The sequence below is a fragment of the Diorhabda carinulata genome, chromosome 9 (assembly GCF_026250575.1).
Source record: "Diorhabda carinulata isolate Delta chromosome 9, icDioCari1.1, whole genome shotgun sequence".
Lineage (NCBI taxonomy): Eukaryota > Metazoa > Arthropoda > Insecta > Coleoptera > Chrysomelidae > Diorhabda > Diorhabda carinulata.
Window position 1 is genome coordinate 22,203,713 of NC_079468.1, and position 21,011 is coordinate 22,224,723.

General features: G+C 30.6%; 1 protein-coding gene across 5 annotated transcripts in view; it reads left to right on the forward strand.

Annotated features, from left to right (window-relative positions):
- The window catches only part of LOC130898343 (protein muscleblind), a 559,833-nt gene extending 544,203 nt beyond the window's left edge, over positions 1–15,630 (forward strand). For all 5 annotated transcript variants that reach the window (XR_009059888.1, XR_009059886.1, XR_009059889.1 and 2 more), the window contains 2 exons: positions 13,750–13,834; positions 15,397–15,630. The gene's annotated coding sequence lies outside the window, so the exon portion shown is untranslated. The remainder of the gene's footprint in view (positions 1–13,749; positions 13,835–15,396) is intronic.
- Positions 15,631–21,011: the final 5,381 nt, after the last annotated feature.

Here is a 21,011-nt window from a genome sequence, read left to right on the forward strand (position 1 = left end):
TGTAATGGCAACAACGCAATAATAGTTTCGAAATTAACACCATCTAAAGTTAGGAATTGTCTTGTCGTAACTGTATAAAGCTATGATTTAATATAAGGTAAATGAATTTTCACACTGTAGCTTAAATCACTTTTGTACGCTTGCGTGTGTTGTGAGTTCTTTACACTTGACCACGCTTAACCATCCGTCAGGCGGATTTAATCCATGAGATAAGTAGAATATGTTTTGGACTACCAAGTTTCAACCTTCTCAACTGATTCCTTAGAGTTAGAGATGTTACTTTACACGGCTAAGATAGTAAGGAGTGATCGACAATCCTTGAAAGAATTGAAACGGGTATGGAGTGAAACGGTTTCATCTCGTTATCAACTATTAGAGAATCGAATTTCTTGTGATTTGATAACATTTACACCAAAAAACTGAAGAAAAATTGGTAGCTGTCCACGATATGGTACAATCTTTTGTAGATGATTTCCATATTATGTGAATAGGGCAATGCCGCAATTAGAAGCATTGCTATATGAAGATGTTTCAAATATCGCGCAGCTGTTGAATTCCCACGAAAGGAATATGAACCAATAAATTATCCCCTGACGACTCCTACCAAAACATATTTTTTTTCGGTTTGCCCAAGCCCAGTTGTGAGAATTGTGTCGATTTACTGTACATTTGTTTGGGGCTCAATGTGTTAAACAAAACGTTGACTCGTCTAAAAATCCTATTTCTTTCATAAAAGTTAAACTATGTGTGGGTGCAGTTGCTCTAAAGAGTGCATGAGGTAGCAATTTAAGCTTCAATCAATCATCACCTCAATTAGTCGACGACTGCAGTACTGGTCTTGGCAAGTCGTACCGTCGTCTCTAGGTCAGGACCATCCTCGTAGTTGTTTGAAGGTCGTCTTCTAATGACAGCAAAACATCTAACTTTACATCGTCGCTAAGTTCTGGTCTTCCAGATTCTTGAACATCCCTCACCTACAATCATTCTGGTTATTGAACGTGTTTCGTTTCGTTAAATGAAGCAGTCCACCGTCGCTAGAATTTTCATCCTTTCCATTTCGGTTAAAATAAAAATAAATGTACTTGACCTCTCAGATGAATGGTGTACGACCAGGTTACGAATCATATAATACGCCTATCATAGGTTTAAGCGTTTTTCTACTTTAAATCGAACCATAGAAGATAATTCAAAGTGGTGGCCGTGTTTAAATTTCATTTATAAATACCTCGGTATCAAATATTTTTTTATTTTCAATGTCTTCCCGCAAACCTGCCCGTCAACAAGCGTTGTTAAAACGTTGCTGTTGAAATGTCGGTCAAAAGAAACCGTGGACAGCATTTTTGTCGCGTCGTGTCGAAAAGGCTTGTAAAGTTGTTGGTGGAGATCTTCGAGAACAATTCGTTGTTTTAATGGAATTGACTAAAGTATTTCGTCGAATCCTAATGAAATTTTGAGTCCTCTTTAAGAACATAATGAATAATGGCGCTAAATTAATAAACTCTGGTTTGCAGAACTCGTACGAGTTTTATGGAAAAAAAGAGGAATAATTATTTGACAATCTTTCATTATGAACAGTACCGTTTCTTTTGCTTTTTATGTTTTCTAGTTTAAATTGATTATTATTAATTATCCTATCAGACTTATCAGAAATTCTTACTGGGAATTTCCTGTGACTCCTGACCTGTCGTTATTAAGGTTTAATATTGGGTTTCTAGAGGCTCTTGATGATGTGTACGAATACTTCAAATGAAATAGGACATGTCATTAACTTAGTATTTAACTTTAGATAAAGCAGGATAATAAACATTTCGTATGACTAGTTTATATTATGAAATTAATTAGTCACTATTGCACAATATAAACAGTTTGTAAATTCTATATTGACTTTGGAAATAAATGTACTGAACTTGTATGAGCATACGAGGTTCGTCGTAACAAAGAAAACAAAAAAATTTTGGAAAAAAATATATTTATTTTGCAACTTACTCTCCTTTTTGCTCCATACACTTTATTCAGCGAAGATACGCCTTTTTTATAATAAGAATCGTCAAGGTTCTCAAAATAGTCATTAACTGCCGATGTCATTTCTTAATTGTTGGAATATCTTTGGCCACCGAGACATTTTTTCATATCTGGGAATAGAAAATAATCCGAGGGTGCATGAGGTAGTAATTCAAACTTTAATTCATTAATTTTGGCAATTGCAGTAACTGACGTATGCGCTGGTGTATTTTCTTGATAAAACAACATTTTATTCTTAGCCAAATGCGACCGTTTTTGCTCGACTTCTTCGCTCAAACGTTGCAATAAGTTGCTTTCTTTGGAGCCGGTTTTCCCTTTTCAGTCCATTTTTTTTATTGCTCTTTGGTTTCGGGTGTGTAGTCATGGACCCACGTTTCAACCATGGTTATAAAACTGCTCAAAAATTCGTCTTTATTTCTATGAAACATTACTATACACTCGAAGGAAACATCTTTAAGACGATGTATTTGTTCCATTGTTATCGAACGCGGCACCCATCTTCTGCACAGCTTTCTCAAGTCCAAAGTTTTAAAAAACGATGACCATGTTTACAAATTCACTGAAATCGTTCAGTATTGATGGCTGCCAAACAACTTTGTGTCTAATATAGTGGTACTTTTGGTAACACCCTCATAAAATGAGAAGAACGTTCTTCTTCTTGTTCTATTCAGGCAGAAATGTCTGTTACTATTCACAATCAACTCCATTTTATGTTTCTACGAGGGGTGTCTTGAAGATATTTTTTTCTATAATCATTTATTTATTTCATCATAGTTTCCTTTCAAGTCTGTACACTTAGTCTTACGATGCTTTAACCTTTTTAACCCTTTCAAATAATACTTACTGTTTTTTTCCTCAAAAAGATGCGATAATATCGTCGTTTGATGAAACTTTAAGGTTCAAAAAAAATCAATGGGGGCTTTGTCGTGATGGAGAAGCATTCTTCTGTTATTTTTTAACAATAAAATCCAATGACTATCTCAAAAGACGGCTTTTTTCATTTTTTGGCCGATGAAACAGTCTTTGCCTTTTTTGGTGTAGGTTCACCATTTGCGATCTACCATTTTGACTGATGAATCCAGTATACGGCCAATGCGTTCTTTTAAATGGCCGATAGCCTCTTCAATATCTCTATAGACTCACAGACAACCCTCGTATCAAAGACCTAAATCATTCATGTTCATCTCATTGCGCTTCTTTTTCATTCATCCACTTTTGTGTTTTTTATTTTTTTTTTTATTTTAAAAGTGTTAAGCTTGCAGCTGCGTTTTCATTATTGAACAAAATCTCAAAGTTTGGAGGCAACATTTCGAGAAATTTGGTTGTATTTTAACTGGAAAAAAAGGTTAAAAGACTGGGTTAGTTGAAGGTTTTGGTCATTCAAAATCATTTGAACGTCAATATGAATCAAATTGTTGTTAAAGAAACCTAACCAAAATTTGATGTTTTCTAGTCCGTGGATTAATTGAAAAACTGCATAAGACATTTTCTACTCAAATAATCAAATCATATTTCTTCTTATAAGGTTATCTGACAACTTCTTTACAGCTGAAACTTTATTTGTATTATCTAAACATTGTGTATAAACGAATAATGATCAAAATGTGCTGGATCTGGAGGATTTGATGGGTGTTTTTCTGACTTAACCATGTTTAGAACATTTTTGATATAGAATAATAAACTTTATTAGTCCTACGAAATATAATTGATTAAATCAGATGCGATGAAAGTGATTTAAAGTAACTACAAATGTTTTTTTTTTATTTTTGACTAATTTTATTATATATCTATAAAACACAAGAAATAAAATGGGCAAGTTTCCTTCTACCTCCTGTACATTCAAAAATGGAACAATAAACAAAGTATAGAAGATTAAAGCTTGATTTGTCGTTAAAAAAATCATCTAGCAGATCTATATGCTTGTGTAATGTGCTGACAGCTGAGATATATACGTCTATCATGGTGTTTTGACTTCATTTACTGTCTTCAAACCTTTATAATAGTGCACTTTCTCTTCCAATTATATAAACATGCACATTGCACAAAGTTATTGGAAAAAATAGCGGAAAAGGGCCCACATACGTCTCTTTTTGGATGAGTAACATTATGTGAAATATTCGACATGTTGGTTCAATTCAATTTTTAATTAATTAGTATATTTGATATTGTTTTTATTTGATAATTAAAATAGAAACAGAATTTCTGCATTAAATTTGTTAATTGAATAGATGATATTACGATTGTTTTAGTTATAGTGATGCAAATTAAAAATCATATTTGATTATAAATATCTGTTGTTAAATATATTCAATTGTGGAAATCAAATAATTGGTTTGATCAGTTTTCTTGGCATAATAATATTCTTATCCTCATTAATTTTCACCGGGAATAAATTGTTCCCCAAAATCCGACTTGTAGATGTTGAATAATTGAATGAATGCTCCTCCTAGCACATACATTTCAAACCTAACAATTCCCGGTGGTCGCTTCCACATACTAAGCTCGCTAGAGGTCAAGTGGTCTGGCGGAACAACTTGAAATTCCTAGGAATTTAAATACACAGCTCCAAATAATCAACGCACCAATAGCAAATATATAAAAAACTATAGTTATGACATATACGTTTGCCCACATATAACTTCTGATAGGCCCTTCTTGTCTCGTTTAAAATATCATTAGGCTTTCCCATCTGTTTCCTTCTTCTTGATAAACCAGCAGCATTCCGATACCTATAGTACTAAAATGACGTCTTTAATAATCATGTTCAGTTGAAAAACCTTCCACCAATCGTATTTCGAGTCTGTTTAAGCGTAGAAGTTGATTGGTAAGGTAGACAACATCTTCGTGTGTCTTAGATTGTTAATTACCAAATGTTTCCATTTATAGAGAGTGTCTTGCAAGCACACTTCTCAGATATGTGATAGCCAAACTTTTAGCTACTCATAGAATGAGCTCTCGACTCATCTCATATCATTCTGATTCATTTATTCCTATATTCTCATCATTAGATTGATGTGGGAGATTCCTTCGTCGTCTACCAAACATGTTACAAATATGCTCAATAGGATTAATATCTGGACTTCGCGCTGGCTGCTTTATAGTGTTTATTTGAACGTCTTCTTGATAAATTTGTACAATTCGAGTTGAGTTGGAGGAAACAACTATTTGTATTTCAATTAATTCTTCGCCAAATAATGTGATATATAAAACGTTTTATATCGTATACGATATAAAATCTAAATTTTCTTTGAGCACATTTATCACCAGTCGAATCTCTATATTCACTATTTCAAATTAAACCTTGCCAATTTTACAAAGTAACTAAATTCTTTATGTAATTTTTTGCTCATATACAAGAGCTTTTTTATGATCTTTCAGTTATGGTAATTCAAAATATCATTCTAATTCAATGAATGATTGAGGCCACTGATGTCCTAAAATCGATCACGCGACAACGCGATGTTTCTGCTGGTCTTGCAATTGGTTCATCAACTATTTACTCTTGAAGTTTTTTACTCCCAATATTCTTGATAAAACTCCTAGATAATCTAATTGATTAGCTTTCTCTAATCTTTTCCAGTTGTTACCCATTTCGTATTTTTGCTTTCATCTGTGACTTCAGAGCGCGTCTCCATGTATTTTCGTTTGTTTTTCATTTATTTCCATTTCTTTTTTCGATTTTGGCAACATTATGTGTTTGGTGTATGCACTTTATGGTGGAATATGGGATCTGTTATTTCTTTATTACTACTTCTAATAAAATGATTAATAGATTCGTATAGAGAGAATTTGGTGTTCCATAGAAATTCTACTGGTTGTATCGGATAGTGTCATTTTGATGAATTTTTCGAGATTTCTACTTTTTCAAGTGCTTCATATAGTTTCACATTTTGTTCGTAGCTGTTGTTTTGTATTGGTTGAAGTGTAAATATTATAAATCTCAGTATGCTATCAACATTTTTTGCAAAATTACAATTTTTTTATCGCGTTTTATTTTTTTTAAATCTGTCTTTATCATCTTCTAGTGACAGAGGACTATTTAAATGTAAAATTAAAACATTGATTACGTGTTTATTTCCTTCGATCCTTTTTCCATAATTCCAAAGCTAAATAAATTTTTCTAAAGGTTCTCACCCCTACCAAAAAATTCTCTATTTGCGATTACTTTGAACGTATTAAAAATTAACTAACGTAAGAATTTGTATTTGAAAACTAATTTTTTCTGAGTATTGAACATGTTTTACGACATATATTCGATTATTTTTATTTATAATTGTGGCGTGTCAAATATTTACACATAATCATTAAGATGTGGGTACCTTCGAACAAGCTTTGGACAACAACCAAATGACTAACAAGTGATATTTACGCAAGCGCAGTGTTCCAACTATACTATCGTAGTGTTTGCCATGAGTGAAATTTAGAGAAGCTTTGTATAATTATTACGAATGATTTCTACATTTTCTCATTTTGCTAAAATCTTTGTAGCTTTGTAGTAAGTAAAAATGTGATACGTAGGTAATTTGAATCATATTTTTTACAATGAAATTTCTTAACATTTATTTATATGAATTTTAATATTTTATTATGATTTACAACGCCATATTTAATATGTTATGTTTGCAGAATCCAGCCGCATAGACTAATTGTAGCATCGATTTGTTCTACACGTAACAGCTTTTTTAATTCATACCTTATTATTTATTGGGGTGATGCTAGAAACCTTTCTGTTAATAATTTTGTTGAATAACCAATATACATTCTACCCTACAGTATTTTATTATTTCCAAATTAATTTCGAACAGATGTTATATTATCGTAACCTAAAAAAGTTGACGAGGATACATTAAGAAGATTTTTTGGACTGACTTTTTCGTTATAACAAATTTATCCAATTTAAGTTATAAAGAGTTTGTAAGTTTTGATAACTTATATTTAAGTATATATCATAGTTTTTAACAAAATACTAACAGATTGGACAACTATATCATCCTAACTAGTGTACTACTATGCTTATTTGCTTCATACTACCTACTTACTTGTAAGTAACATTCTTTTTTTTTGCATTATTTTAGTTTATTATTTTACTACATTAAAGATAAAAAAAATGCCACTAAAGTCGATCCGGCACAATAATTTGATTCTTATAGTATTTTTTTAAGCTTCTAGGTAGTTTTTTTTTTTCGTATTTACCAAGGAATATGTGAAATCACATCCGGAAATATGAATATCAATAATAACAATATTTTTTTTTTCAGTGGTTAATATTGAATGAAAATCTTTTGGTCTCCCGATTTCTAATAGTTTCGAATCCAAAAAAAAACAATTTAAAGTGTAAATATAATAAAAACTAGCAATAATTACTTATTTTTTTCATTATATTTGCGTTTTTAAGATGACATCTAATAATAAATTCATCGGCTGAAATAAATTCTCGATACCGTGGATTAGCACGTCTAATCGCGATTTTTTACATATAATAATATAAATAGGGTGTCCCAATTTGAAATATGAGATCATCTTCGATTTTTTTCGATGGCAACACTGTCATTATTTAGTAGTAGTAAAATGCGTTCGGATCATTTTGGAAAGGAATCATATCAAACAACAGATTATCATCTTATCCGATAACCAAGCAGCTATTAGAGCTCCAAGCGGTAATGTCTAGTTTGGTAATGACTGAACTAACAAAGAATAAAGTTAAAAATCAACTCAAGTATTTACAGTCTTGATGAACATCTGAAGACGCTGGGTTAAACAGATTCTGTTACGTAGAGGATAAAACCTCATCTACATTCTCTCGATGTGGGGGAGATTTCGGAATATTACACCTGGGAGCGTACGAAAGAAGATTTTTAGCAGCTAAAAACATTCCACCACCTAAACTTTCTAAAAAAAAGGTGACAAAATAGATTCTTCGAGTCGTGGTGTAGATCATTACATAAAAAATTCTATATAACTACCAACATGATGCCATAACCTTTTGAGTCTATCTACGACATCTGTCAAATCGGCGCCATCTATGAGTCATCTTACGAAGTTTTCAGTATAATATTGTTAAAAATATTTCGATCAAATTCAGTTAACAACAATTTTAAACAGAATTATCGGGTAGATATTAGGGATTGATCGGAACGACAATTTTGATAAAATCGACTTTATATGTGACGTATCTGACAGGCACGCACGCGCACAAGTTAATAAAGAAAGACATTAACTTTATTGAAATCTGCTTTATGGTTCTTTTCTTTCAATCGATGGCTTATTGCCTATATGACTCATAAGTTTTTAGAAGTACAAAAAATACAAAATAATATCGTGTCTAATAAATCTACAGTTAGTCCTTATGATTGGTATTGTTGCTTTACAATAATCAGCTATTTTTATAAAAAAAACACACGTTAGATTTGCCTATTGGGAAAAATGATCTTTTGGTAGGTAATCTATTTTGATATATCGAGTAATAAAAAATTTAACTATCACCATTTTATAAAAAAGACAAAATTTGAGGTTAGAAATACCAGCTACGTGTCGAATGCTATAATAATCCGAAAACTCCAATTTTAAACTCGACTTTATTATAAGAAAAAAACAAGTAAAGTCGGATTTACCAAAATACAGTGTACTGGCAATTAAAAAAGTTTCATGAGTCATTTTTTACAGTACAATAAGCTGATGAGGAATATACTTTTGTTATGTTTGGTTACTTGGTCATTTTAATATTTTTTCAATACCTTTTCACTACAATTTAAAATGATAATAAAAGATAAGAATAAGTAAATATTGCTTTTAAAATATATTTCAAAAATTTTTCAAACTTATGTCAATTTATAAACTAAACGTTGCTTAATTATATTAATAATTTCATATTTTCCGGAAGTGTTTATTAATTTATTTTACTATTTTTAACAAATATCTAATTTACTTTCTTTTGCTTTCTGTTTCATGCATCCATTCTTATGGTTTTTCACTGCCGACCATCTAATTATGTTGTGTCAAAAATTTTTATTTCTATTAATTTTATTTTGCAACCCAAATCCCGACTTGCTGAAATGGACTGTGTTGTTATTTACCGACGGTTTTTTGGGACCCTCCGCCCACCAACACCCACCTCTGTTTAACACACACACACACACGCCAAACATATATTTCCATTCGCTATATTTGTGTCTCGTCAACACTCAACACTTCGACGAAAAAACATTTAACCTCAAACAAACGTTGCGTAACTTTTCACATATTCGGTGTCTGGTGGGTATACACGTAATGGCTGTAATCTGTTGTCGCATTGCTCAATTTTTTTGGCTGCGATGACTTTTTTGGCTTTTCTGCTGCACAAATATACTGCATGATCGCCATAGACAATGGTGCGCCTTCCAACGCCCCTTTTGTGATCTACACTGATGATCAAGGACAGGTATTCAACTTGTTTACGTCATGTTAGCTGTACTGCAGTTTTGCTAGACCAGATATGTTTGGTACACTCACTTTATATTAATAATATTTATACAATTTTTAATTGTTGTGGCACAGCTTTCATGAATTAATAAACATTGACCGGTTACGGTGTTTAATGGTAGTATCAATTGCTTAATAATACATCTCTTCAAATACCATTTAGAACCACTGCAAATTTGAATGAAAGAAAAGGTTTTACACTTAACCTTAAATTTGTTTGTAAAGAAGTTTGTCCTTGTAGAGAAGTTACGAAATAAAAATTAATGTCACAGCTATAATTCAACATATATTTTTGATTTTTGTCGCTTTGTTTTTAACCAGATTATTCTAGCTATAAAAACTAGTAGTTGTCTAAAAATAACTACCGAATCTTTTCTTTTTCCATATTCTTTATTTTCAGATATCAAATAAGGGGTCTAGTCCCTTTTCAATGTCTTAATTTTTCTTCAATTTTTCACTAAAGTTCTTTTTCTCGGTATCCACACATCCTGCTTGATTTCTTCGCTCAAACGTTGCAAGTAGTTCGAAAATTATCCTACGCGCATTTCAAAAAACCAACGCCATGTCCTTGCCTGCAGGTGGAACGGACTTTGCCTTCTTTGGAGCCGGTTCTCCCTTTTCAGTCCATTGTTTTGATTCTTACATTGTTTGGGGCGTGACGTAAGTGATGGATCCACGTTTCATGCATGATTATGAAACGACTTTATTTCTTTGGAAAATTGCCAAACGCTCGATGGAAACATCTTCACGTCGCTGTTTTTGTTGTTGTTACGATGTCCAAATTTTCAGTTAAGATGCACTTTTTGAAATGACTACTATTGATGACTGCCAAACAAACACTAAAGAACGTGGTGTCTTCAAACTGGAAATATATGCTGTGGAGAATGTACTTTCTAATACAGTCTTATTGTCAGGTACTTCTGGTACCATCTTCGTATTACTTTAGTTCTTGGTCTTCTCCTTTGTAGATTAGCTTTCGAATTATATTCATCGTCGGTATACAATAGGCTACTCATTTTTATAAGATCGTGTCCAATTATTGTATTCAGTTTTTTCACGTTATCTTTGAATCTTATCTAAACTAAACTAATTATTGGTTCTCATGTTTTTCTACGTTGCACAAAAAACATTTTTATAGTGTGTAGAACCAAGAAAATGTCAATTCAATCTTGAAGCTTGGGTCCAAAGCTATTTGAAATTGAAAATTGATTCAAAATTACTTCATAAAAATTTCGATTGATATGTGATTATTAGAATAATTTCCATATTACAGTCTCACACATGAAGAGGTTCATTTTTATTTCTTAAAAGCCGATCCCATTAATTTTATTCAAAATACAAAATATAAAATATTTGATTTGCAAATATGTGGAATTTATTGAACAATTATTATTATTATTACAGTTTATTTTCGAATTATGATTACAACTTCTCAAACCATAAATACCTATAGATGTTGAATTATGGCTTTTTCCAGACAAACTCATTTTCTCAAATAATACCAAGACTATGTACATTCTAGGTCTTGAGCTCAATTAAGAAGACATTTCCATTTGCAGCTTTTTATTTATTAATTTATTAATAAATTTTTGATTATTGTTTCTACTACTTCTTGGATCAACTACTATTAATAAATATATTTACAGTTTTTTTAATTACTTGAAGCATCCACTTTGTATTAGCTACAATAGATTCAAATTAGATTTGAAGTGGTCGCTATTTATGAATATAAACTTTAAGACTATAATTTGTTTACCTGTATCTTAGAATTTCTGACGAAAATCTTCTTGAAACTCAAATAAAAGATTTTCCAACCGGGACTGCGAAATCTAGGGACTACCACCCCCAGGTATTTGTTGTACTAGAACCCTCCAACTCCAAGAGTAAACTTAAACAAACCGAAAATCGAAGTAGACGAATTTTTCGGTGCTTTTCTATTAATATGGGATTAGCGACCACCCCCTGGACACCTGGAGAATAATCTTGTATTCTTTCGAAAGCATTTTGGATTACGTGAAAACACTTTTGTTACAAAACATGATACAATAAATTTGTTTTAAATAATCTTAGAAAGTGGAAGTTAGATTTTCTGAGATTTCAGTTTATTCTGCTCTATTTCCTCGCCTAAATTTTTATTTATACAATGACACAACAAGAAAAAATAGATGGGCATTAATTGATTATTCAAAACGATCGCTACTGATTCTTCTATAATTTGTGGTTTTATATAGTTGCAATTGACTTTATGGTCCAAGAAAATTCTATACAGCAAACTTCCACTAGTCGTTACATTTTGTCTTATTACTCCTTCTTTGCCAGTTAATCTTTTTTCGTTTTGTTTTTAGTAGCTATTCCTGACTTTCATGCCTTTCTAACTGAATTAATCAGTTTCTGTCTTTAACTTCTTCCATTGATAGTCTTCATTTTATTTGTATGTTGTCCTCATCCTCCAACTTTTTCTTCTTATATTCCATTTATTTCTCTATGTCTTCTAATTGAATATTAATTATTTTTATTTACTCTGACATTTTCTCCATAAGTTTTCATGCCAATTTCATTTATTTTTCATTCCATAGTTTTTTAATTTCACTTTGTCACAGTTATTTTTATCTTCTTTTTGCCATTTTATTATAAATAAAGAATCGCTCTGTGTTTGAACTCACATATTTTTACATTCCCTTGTTAAGTATTAAGTAAAACAGATATTCCTTCTATGTTCTAAGCTGTCCAAGTTTTTGGTCAAATCTGGATCGCCTATGACTCGATCTGCTTTCTTCTCCATTGAGTCGAACATCTTTAGGGTATGCTTGGGAACCAAGCTCCAAATGTGCGAGAAATATTCTAAAGATGAATGAATCTGGACCTTGTAGAGGACTAAAAACTGTTGCAGAGTATATAGCTTTTTGGGTTTTAAGAGGATTCCAGGACAGATTGCTTTCAGGACCAAATCCTGAGCTGCAGTGCCAACCTTCTATATCAAAATAACAGCCTGGTGTTTGCTGCATTATATTCAATCATATTGCTTCCGAAATGTTTCCAAGATCGGTATTGATGGTGCTGCAATTGCACGATATGTTTAAAGTTTTCGCATAGATATTTTTTTTAGTTATAAATGGTGTTTAAGGAGCTCATTGTTAATCAATAACTTATGTAACCTAATTTTTGAGTTTTGCTTATTGTTGTGAATTTTGCAATTTCACCTATGCAGCTTTGTTCTTAGATCTTAATTTTTGTTATTTGATACTACACTATGAAAACATTGTAACTCGTCATCATGAATGTTTGCAAGCATATTGTGAGTTTTTTCAACTAATAACTAATAGACCACAACATGACTGCAACTAAATATATAAGTAGAAATAAAACCCCTAGTAGTTTCTGTGCTGTGTGTCGCCCTTTCGGTGACATGTTATTTGCTTTTACTGAAATGAAGATTTTCAAACATTCTGCATGTTGACTTTATGATCGTGCCTAACATTATTTGCTTTTTTGGTTTAGGCCTTCGCCGCCACAGCTTATAAACATTTGGTAATTCGTAATTAATTTATTTATTTATACTAATCGAATTGGCTATTGGCAAATATAGTTTGTGATTAAAGATTGTGTAGTCTTGAATAATGTTCACGGATTGATTTTACAGGGCCTATTTTATTCTTCTAATTGTGGTCTACGATATCTTGAGAACTACGGTGCGAATCATCTAACCGATTTATGCTTAAAGCACAACTAATACGATCAGTTATGAAAATATAAACTTGTTGCTTTCTACTTACAAAGCTGTAACAAAAATATGTTAAATTTATAGAAACTTCTCAACAAAACAATTCCGGTTCTATTGTACAATTTAATGTATGGAGGAATTACTACATTTATTATTGTCTATTTATATGAAAGAAAATTGTATTTGTAAGTTTATATGAAACCACAATTGAAGTAGTTCTGTTTCTAAAGTTAGTTCGAGAACATATTTGTTTATTTTTGTGCAGAATGATTGAAGTATCTACATTCTTAACGATTTAACTGACCATAACAAATTACCTTTATTAATTGGCATGTGCATCAATCTAAATTTTTGAAACAATGTTATGGTTTAATTAGTAGTGCCTATGTATGCCCGCTTTTATAGAAACATTTTCTTATTCCTATATTCTTGTGCATACATATGCACACAAATCGATTTCTTATTAATATTCACATTGATGTATTAAAACATTTAATAATATCTCGATTGTTATGATGATGTTATTGATGATATTTAAAATTTTTCAGTTACTGGACACCCTCCCGGTGTGCCAAGATTTTAATCGTGGTTTTTGCAACCGGCCTGCCTGCAAATTTGTACATCTTCAGGAAGGTACGAATATAATTTAATATAAACTATTTTTCTCCGATATTTACTGTATTATTTCCCATTTAATCAATCCACAATCCAGTTTAGACAAAAATAGAAAAAAACTATATTTTACAAAGCTTTGGACATATCAAAAAAAATTATATGTTTCAAGAATATTTTCCAATCGAAAAGGCAGAAAAATATAATAATATAATAATGATAACTTAGATATTTACGAAAACGTGCTAATACGTAGAATTTTTCATTGGATTTCTGAAATTTATAAATTCTTAGCAAACTTTGTAGTTCCATGAATAAAAGTATCAACTTCATTAAGTACAAATTTTTGTAGTTCATATCCTCCTATGTTTTTTCGGTTACAAACCGATAAATTGAAGAAATTCTAACGGATCACGTCGTTTCTTCCTACGTCAATTTCATCCGCGAAAACTTTGTCCTAATGCAGGACAATGCCCGTCCACGTACTACAGGTACAAGTCGAAATTTCCGCTGTGAATTGGCCAGCGCGTAGTCCAGACTTGAATTCTATCGAACTAAAGTAGAACAACTAAAGAAACTTATTGTTTTATTGTTCAAGATTCCTTTTCGTTTGATAATTTTTCCTTACTCAATATCAACATAGACCACTCATTATAAAGCTAAGACTAATCGCTTTGGAATGCTGAAAATAACTGAAGCTACAGATTTTTTGCTAGAAATTTTTGACCGCGAGCGTGCTACTTGAGTCGATTTTTTTACTCACGAGAGTGTATTTGTTCTACATGGGCATTGTACAATTGAACAATCTAAAGATTTGTCAAAATCAGATTATACCCAATTTAAAATGACCGCCGAGGTTAAACAAGTGCTATCGCTGTAAGTTTTTGTATGGTTTGTGAAATAAGGTGTTGGATTTTAGACTTTATTACTTCCAGATTTATTGCAAAATAGCTTCTTGAAGAGTTCTTACTAAAAAAGTGAAATTTCCTTTGTTTTTCGACTATGCAGCGTAGGTAAACGGTAAATATGGACTTACGAATGTTTGCTAAACTTGAACGCAACAGCGGAAATTAATTTCCGAAACACTAAGTATTCTAAATTTTGTGAATTGCTTATCCTCTATATTTATTTCACAAAAACAGGCCTAAAAAGTGTCTATCAAATTTTCTTAACATAATAAAACAAAAAAACAATAAAAGAGCAACCGATCTACCCGAAAAAATCAAGAAATGCTAGCACGCATACATAAGAAAAAGTCGATTGTTTATCCCACGGCCGTCATTTTAACGTAGATCAGCTGTTCTATTAGATTGTCTAATTCGTTACAACTTAACTTCAAGCGTATAACGAATTCTTCTTCTTTTACTTTATTTATGTGATGGAACGTTTAATTTCTAACATTGTCACACACCAAGTTTTTTTTGTTAAATATTATTCATACGTTGGCGCTATCTTTGGGACTACATATAAAATTATAAAAAGTATATCATATATATATATAATCATGTATAAGTATATTTAAAAATTATTCACAGTACATTTTTTAGTACAATAAAAAAATCATTCGTTTTTGATTTCAACAGGAGAGGGTGTGGAAGTCATAGATCAGCGAGTGGCTGTATGCCGTGACGCTGCAAAGGGACAGTGCTGTCGGTCCGCCTGTAAATACTACCACATCCCTATAGCGCTGCCACCTGCACCTGTCATGGCCGCCCTGGCCTCTTATCTGCAGCACTAACAACGACGAAACGATTCCTTATTTATCACAATGTTTATATAGAAACTTTTTATTACCAATATTATATATCTAAAACAAAGTCATGTAATGACAAAAAAATAATTTTTATGTTATTGTTTCGTTTTTATTTTTTGGTTTTCAAAACTTTAGAATAGTAATACAAAAAAAAATTCAATGAAATTATACATGGATGAGTGAGTGAGTGATATTTTATAATTCTGATTTTTCTCTGTTGGACGTTTATCTCGACCAGACTCACTGGCCTACAAGGGGCATTATAAATGTTTTTATCATTATAACTTATAGGTTATAGTAAAAGTTTTTTTCTCGAATACACATTTGTATTAATTTTTTTTTAATAAACAAACGGATTGTTATCGATTACTAACTTCTAAGAGTACATTATTGTTGTTAAGTTTTGCTATGTGTAAAATATTTTTTTAAAACCAAACATTTCGAAATTTCTGTGAGATAAAAGAATGTCCATTTCATAAAAATAAAACTCTTGTGTTTAATATACGAGGGATGTTCGTACAGATACACCAGAAATTTATTATCCACCTTTCTTAAACACTTGCTAGACATAGACTTCAGATACCAAAAAAAAAAAATAATAGTTCCTAGGATTGAGGTCGAGACAGTACGAAGGAAGGTTCTAAATGTCCTAGCAGAAGCTCGTGCCATGTTAAAAACGTACCATCATCTTTGTTCAAACGATTCAATCCATCTGTTATGTTTTGTGCTGATCAGAAAAAAGTTGAGACACCCTATATATGTGGAAATTCCTTCATCGTGGAATTTATTACGTTCTTTTTGGAAATGTTTAAGATTTTTAGATAAGAATTAGGATACCACAAATTACAGTGAAACTTGTGGAATTGAGAATTGCATTAAGTCCTTCTTGGAAATGTCAAATTCATCTTTTAACAGTTTTTCCATACACAAAAACAGATTGAATTGCACAAGAGGTGAGATTCTGTATCAACTCATTCAACATCGAGGTTACAATAATTTTCTGCTTGATGCAGAGTGACTACTGTCACAAAGGATAATAGATGCCTACTTTACGAATATACCTCGTATTATTTCTTGAAAGAATGTATGTATATATTACATAAAATGTTAAAGATCAATTTTTTTATAGATTGGTTTGATACGATGTTTAAAAAAAGACAATCTCGTTGAAAGTTGACATAATAAATACCACTTAGAAACCACTTTAAGTAATTTATATATTGAATGCATAGAAATTACCGAGTATATCAAATGAATTTTGAAAAAGTGTGTTTCTAGTACAGTAGTCTGGTTGAAATATACCAAAAATATTTGTAGAAAATAATTTAGGAACCAGTAAGTAGAATATACTCTAGGGTAGTGGAAAATATTGTCGAACAGGGAGATATGCGGAGTATCTTCATTTATTCCAATGTGATTGTTATCACTGTGTTATTAAGTAAACTTTGTTTAATTTTTTGTATATTTGCTGTGATTTTTAATGGTGTTGGATGATATATATTCTAAAATATTAACAATTTATATTATGGGTAAAACTCCCTTATGGTTATTAAATCACACCTTAATAAGCACAATAATTACCCCATCCTGTATATCGAATCGTAATTTATCATCCAAAGTTCAACATTGTTCACAACGAAATGTCCATATGACACAAAAAATATATTTCTTCAATATTCAATGAAGACTGATACTTGAAAAGTGTTTTATATGTGGTTGGTTTAATACATAAGGGCTCTAGTATTCTAAGTAATTTAAGTGCCCTTCAATATGGTTAAATACTCAGAGTTAAATTAGACTTACATTGTAGGAGTTTTACAAATTTGTTTCTATTAAAAATCAGCATAATTTCCTCTACAATTAGGGGTATAAACTCAGTTTAATTTAAAACTATATTTTACCAGTAAATGCATTCAGAATATTTTAATATTTAAACTAAACATTAAAACACTCCAATTTATATGGAATTAAAGCTTTGGAAAACTCGTTTTGGAAAAATGTGCTGCTGCAACTAGTATATTTAATTATATTGAATCGCACTTTATTCCTGAATGCGTTCTTATAAATGAGAAAAGATATAATTTTCTTAAACATAAAATATCAAATATTAATAAACTTGTCTTGTTGAAAATATTTTCTGATGTTTCTGATATGGGGATGTAGAAAAATAAAACGGATTGCTACATTATTGTTATCAAAATAATATAATGTTGCTAATACTAAATGATAAAAAAATATTAATATCATATATCAGTTATATTTTTGGAAATAAGTTTTCAAAACATTTTAAAGGTGTCTCAGTATTGTCTCCTTGTACATTGTTGTCATAAGACTTAAAACAATTTTATGATTCTTGAGTTATGGAATAATACAAGTAAACCAGATGCTAATGCTAAGAACATTGGCCCACATTTTTAATTGAAGCTACTTTTTCTTCACACAAATATCAGAATTCGTCTTCTAAATCGAATAAGAAGGAACAACTTAAACCTACTTATATCAAATTCTTGTTCAAAACGAAACTAAAATAAATACAAATACTACGTAGAGCTATAACCATGGTAAAACAATTTTTGTGTTATTTGCACCACCACCACCACATCATAGTGGTACGTATGGTACTAATGACCAAGTGACTCTCAACCTATTTAAAAATTTTCGTCACTTTTAGGTCTTAGATAATAGACAAATCATCAGGCATCAAGATCTTTCTTTGTTGCAAATGCCATGAACAAATTCCTAAACATTACTTCCAGCAGTTCAAGGAAGAAGCGAAAGAAAGGTATCCTTCATAGTGACAAATAATACATCTTGGTATAAAAAAGGCATATACCATGTTTTGTCCACACTAAAACTGTTTAAACTTAAAAATGCATATCCTCCATTGACTTCAGATGAGATTTAAATATTTAGTGATGCAACAGAAAAAAATTAGGTAACAAATATTTGTACTATCGATAAATATCGATAGTACCGACTATCGATAGTTTCATATCACTACTTGTCAAATTTTCTTCTTCTTGTTGAAATTAGAAAGCCCATATTCATGAATTATATAAATTCGTTGTATTTACACTGTATATTTACTGATACTGAACAAGTAATAGGATTATATTTTATTGTTTGGAACCATTGAAAATTTAGAAATAAAAAACTATATCCTGTTTTGAAAACGTACCGTAATAGATGACAATTGACAGTTTAGAGGATCCCTCAAATTAATATAAAACAAATAAAAGATATTATTTACCGAAATTAACCATAATATAACCTTCAAATACCAATGGATGCTGTAGATTCTTCTTACAAGCAAAAAATTTGTCATGTGACAGTGTTGACATGTCATTTATTTGACAACGGCTAGCAAACCATTTTGTTTTCCTATATCCGTATTGGACAAATTGGAACGCGGTAAATTTGAAACGTTTAATCCAGAATATTGAGTAATTTATTTTTATTGTACTTATCAAAATTTAATATGAAGATAAAACTTTTAGTTATAATGTATCAAAAACTTAAAAAATGTACAGTTTCAAGAAAATGTAATTTTAACAAATAACTATAAAAAAATGTCAAGCTAATATACAAAAATGTAATATTTCAAATTCGTTTGTTGATATAAAAATATATCTGGAGTTATAAGAACGTGTTTAGCTCTGCCTACATGGTTTTTTGACAGGAGCAATGACATCGTGAACCATGGGCTAATGATATAGATTGGTCTAGTCAAAAATCGTTGTGTGAGTCTGAACGATTAACTCGATATCTCCCAATCAAGTGCCACTATCACAACGGTTATAACTAAAAAAAAATATTAAAACTAACAAGATAATGTTCCTTGGACAAAATAAAAAGCATTTAATATTGTAAACTTACATGCGATACGGTCTGGTATTAAAGGGCGAGATGGTGTACCGATTGTGAGATCGGGTGGTATGATAAAAAAAACTCTGATGTCAATTTGATTAATTTTTTCTCCAAATTTGTCCGTAATTCCAAATCACTATTCTTTTCTCATTCATATTTAATTAGAATCACTGTAAAAGACAATCCTGATAAAGGGAAACGTGTGAAATGCGCATAAGGAGTTCTACACAACGAGTGGGAACCTGGCTTAACTATTTGTATTGATTCAGGTATCAATATAAATATTTAATTTAAATCGAATTGACATTTAGAATTAGTTTGTGTATAGAATGGTGTTATGTAATATTATATATTGTAAATAGTTTTTAGGTTATAAACAAAAAACAAACTCGCATACAGAGTTAAATTTATTCGTCTTATTGATAGCGTTCAAAAATTATTAGGTATAAACTTTAAAAAAGAATTTGTTAATAATATAATATTGAGCAATGGTCCAAGTAATTCAAACAATATGATTTTATAAAATTTCACTTTTAAACACATTTCGTAATCTATTTTGGTAGTATTCAATTACTTAATTGATTGTAAAACATTCAATGACTTACACGTTTCATCTTATCATTACGATTCACAGAAATCGATTCGAACTATATAATCGAATACCCAAACTTTTCGATTGTTCTAATTAATTGATACAATTGAACGTATATGTGTGAAACCAGCTTTATGGATACCATTTTTCTCGTTTCGTATTTAACCGTTTTTTTAGTCATCGATTTCATCTTGTTAGTTTTTTTCTTTTTTGATATATAGTGAAAGTAAATTTATACTAATTTTTTAAAACTTTATCTTTCATACTTTTTCTTCTTTTTAATAATAAAGTCGTTCACGTCAACTTCAAATGTCAACAGATTACTAATATTGACATATATTCAACTAGAAATATTATTTATCTATTTATTTAGTTACAAAACGTTCCTATTACCAAATATACCGTTTAAAATGGATGATTTTAAACAAAAATTGATTTGATCAACTCCAAGAAAATCAACAATATCTGGTATTTACAAATAATATTCAAAGATATAACAACGATCTCATTTTAAAGTATTTTGTGAATGCAGTTGGTATTTACCAGTTTATTAATAATCTTTTTTTCAGTTATATAACTGAATTAATACTGAAATCAATATACCGGGTCATTTATAAAAGTTTTTAATGATTATTGCTATAAGGGTAATACGATAATTGGGCAAATACTTATATATTTGACATTGTTGTCGCGTTGTATATTGTTTTCTTTCATTGGCACACATTTTGAATAATTCTTGTCTAATAAATAATAATCATAATAACTAATTATATATTATGAATACAAAAAAAATAATAAAATTCTGAGTCGATCACCTGATTTTGTCAACAATAAATTCCACAACGTACCAATACCATATGGTTGCCAACGTTTGAAATATAATTTCTCCAAAAGCATAGGCAATTACTTTATCTTTACATTGGATACTTAGATTTCGTTCAGTGGCTACAATTGTCATTTCAAATGTCAAAATTATGAAAAAGTTG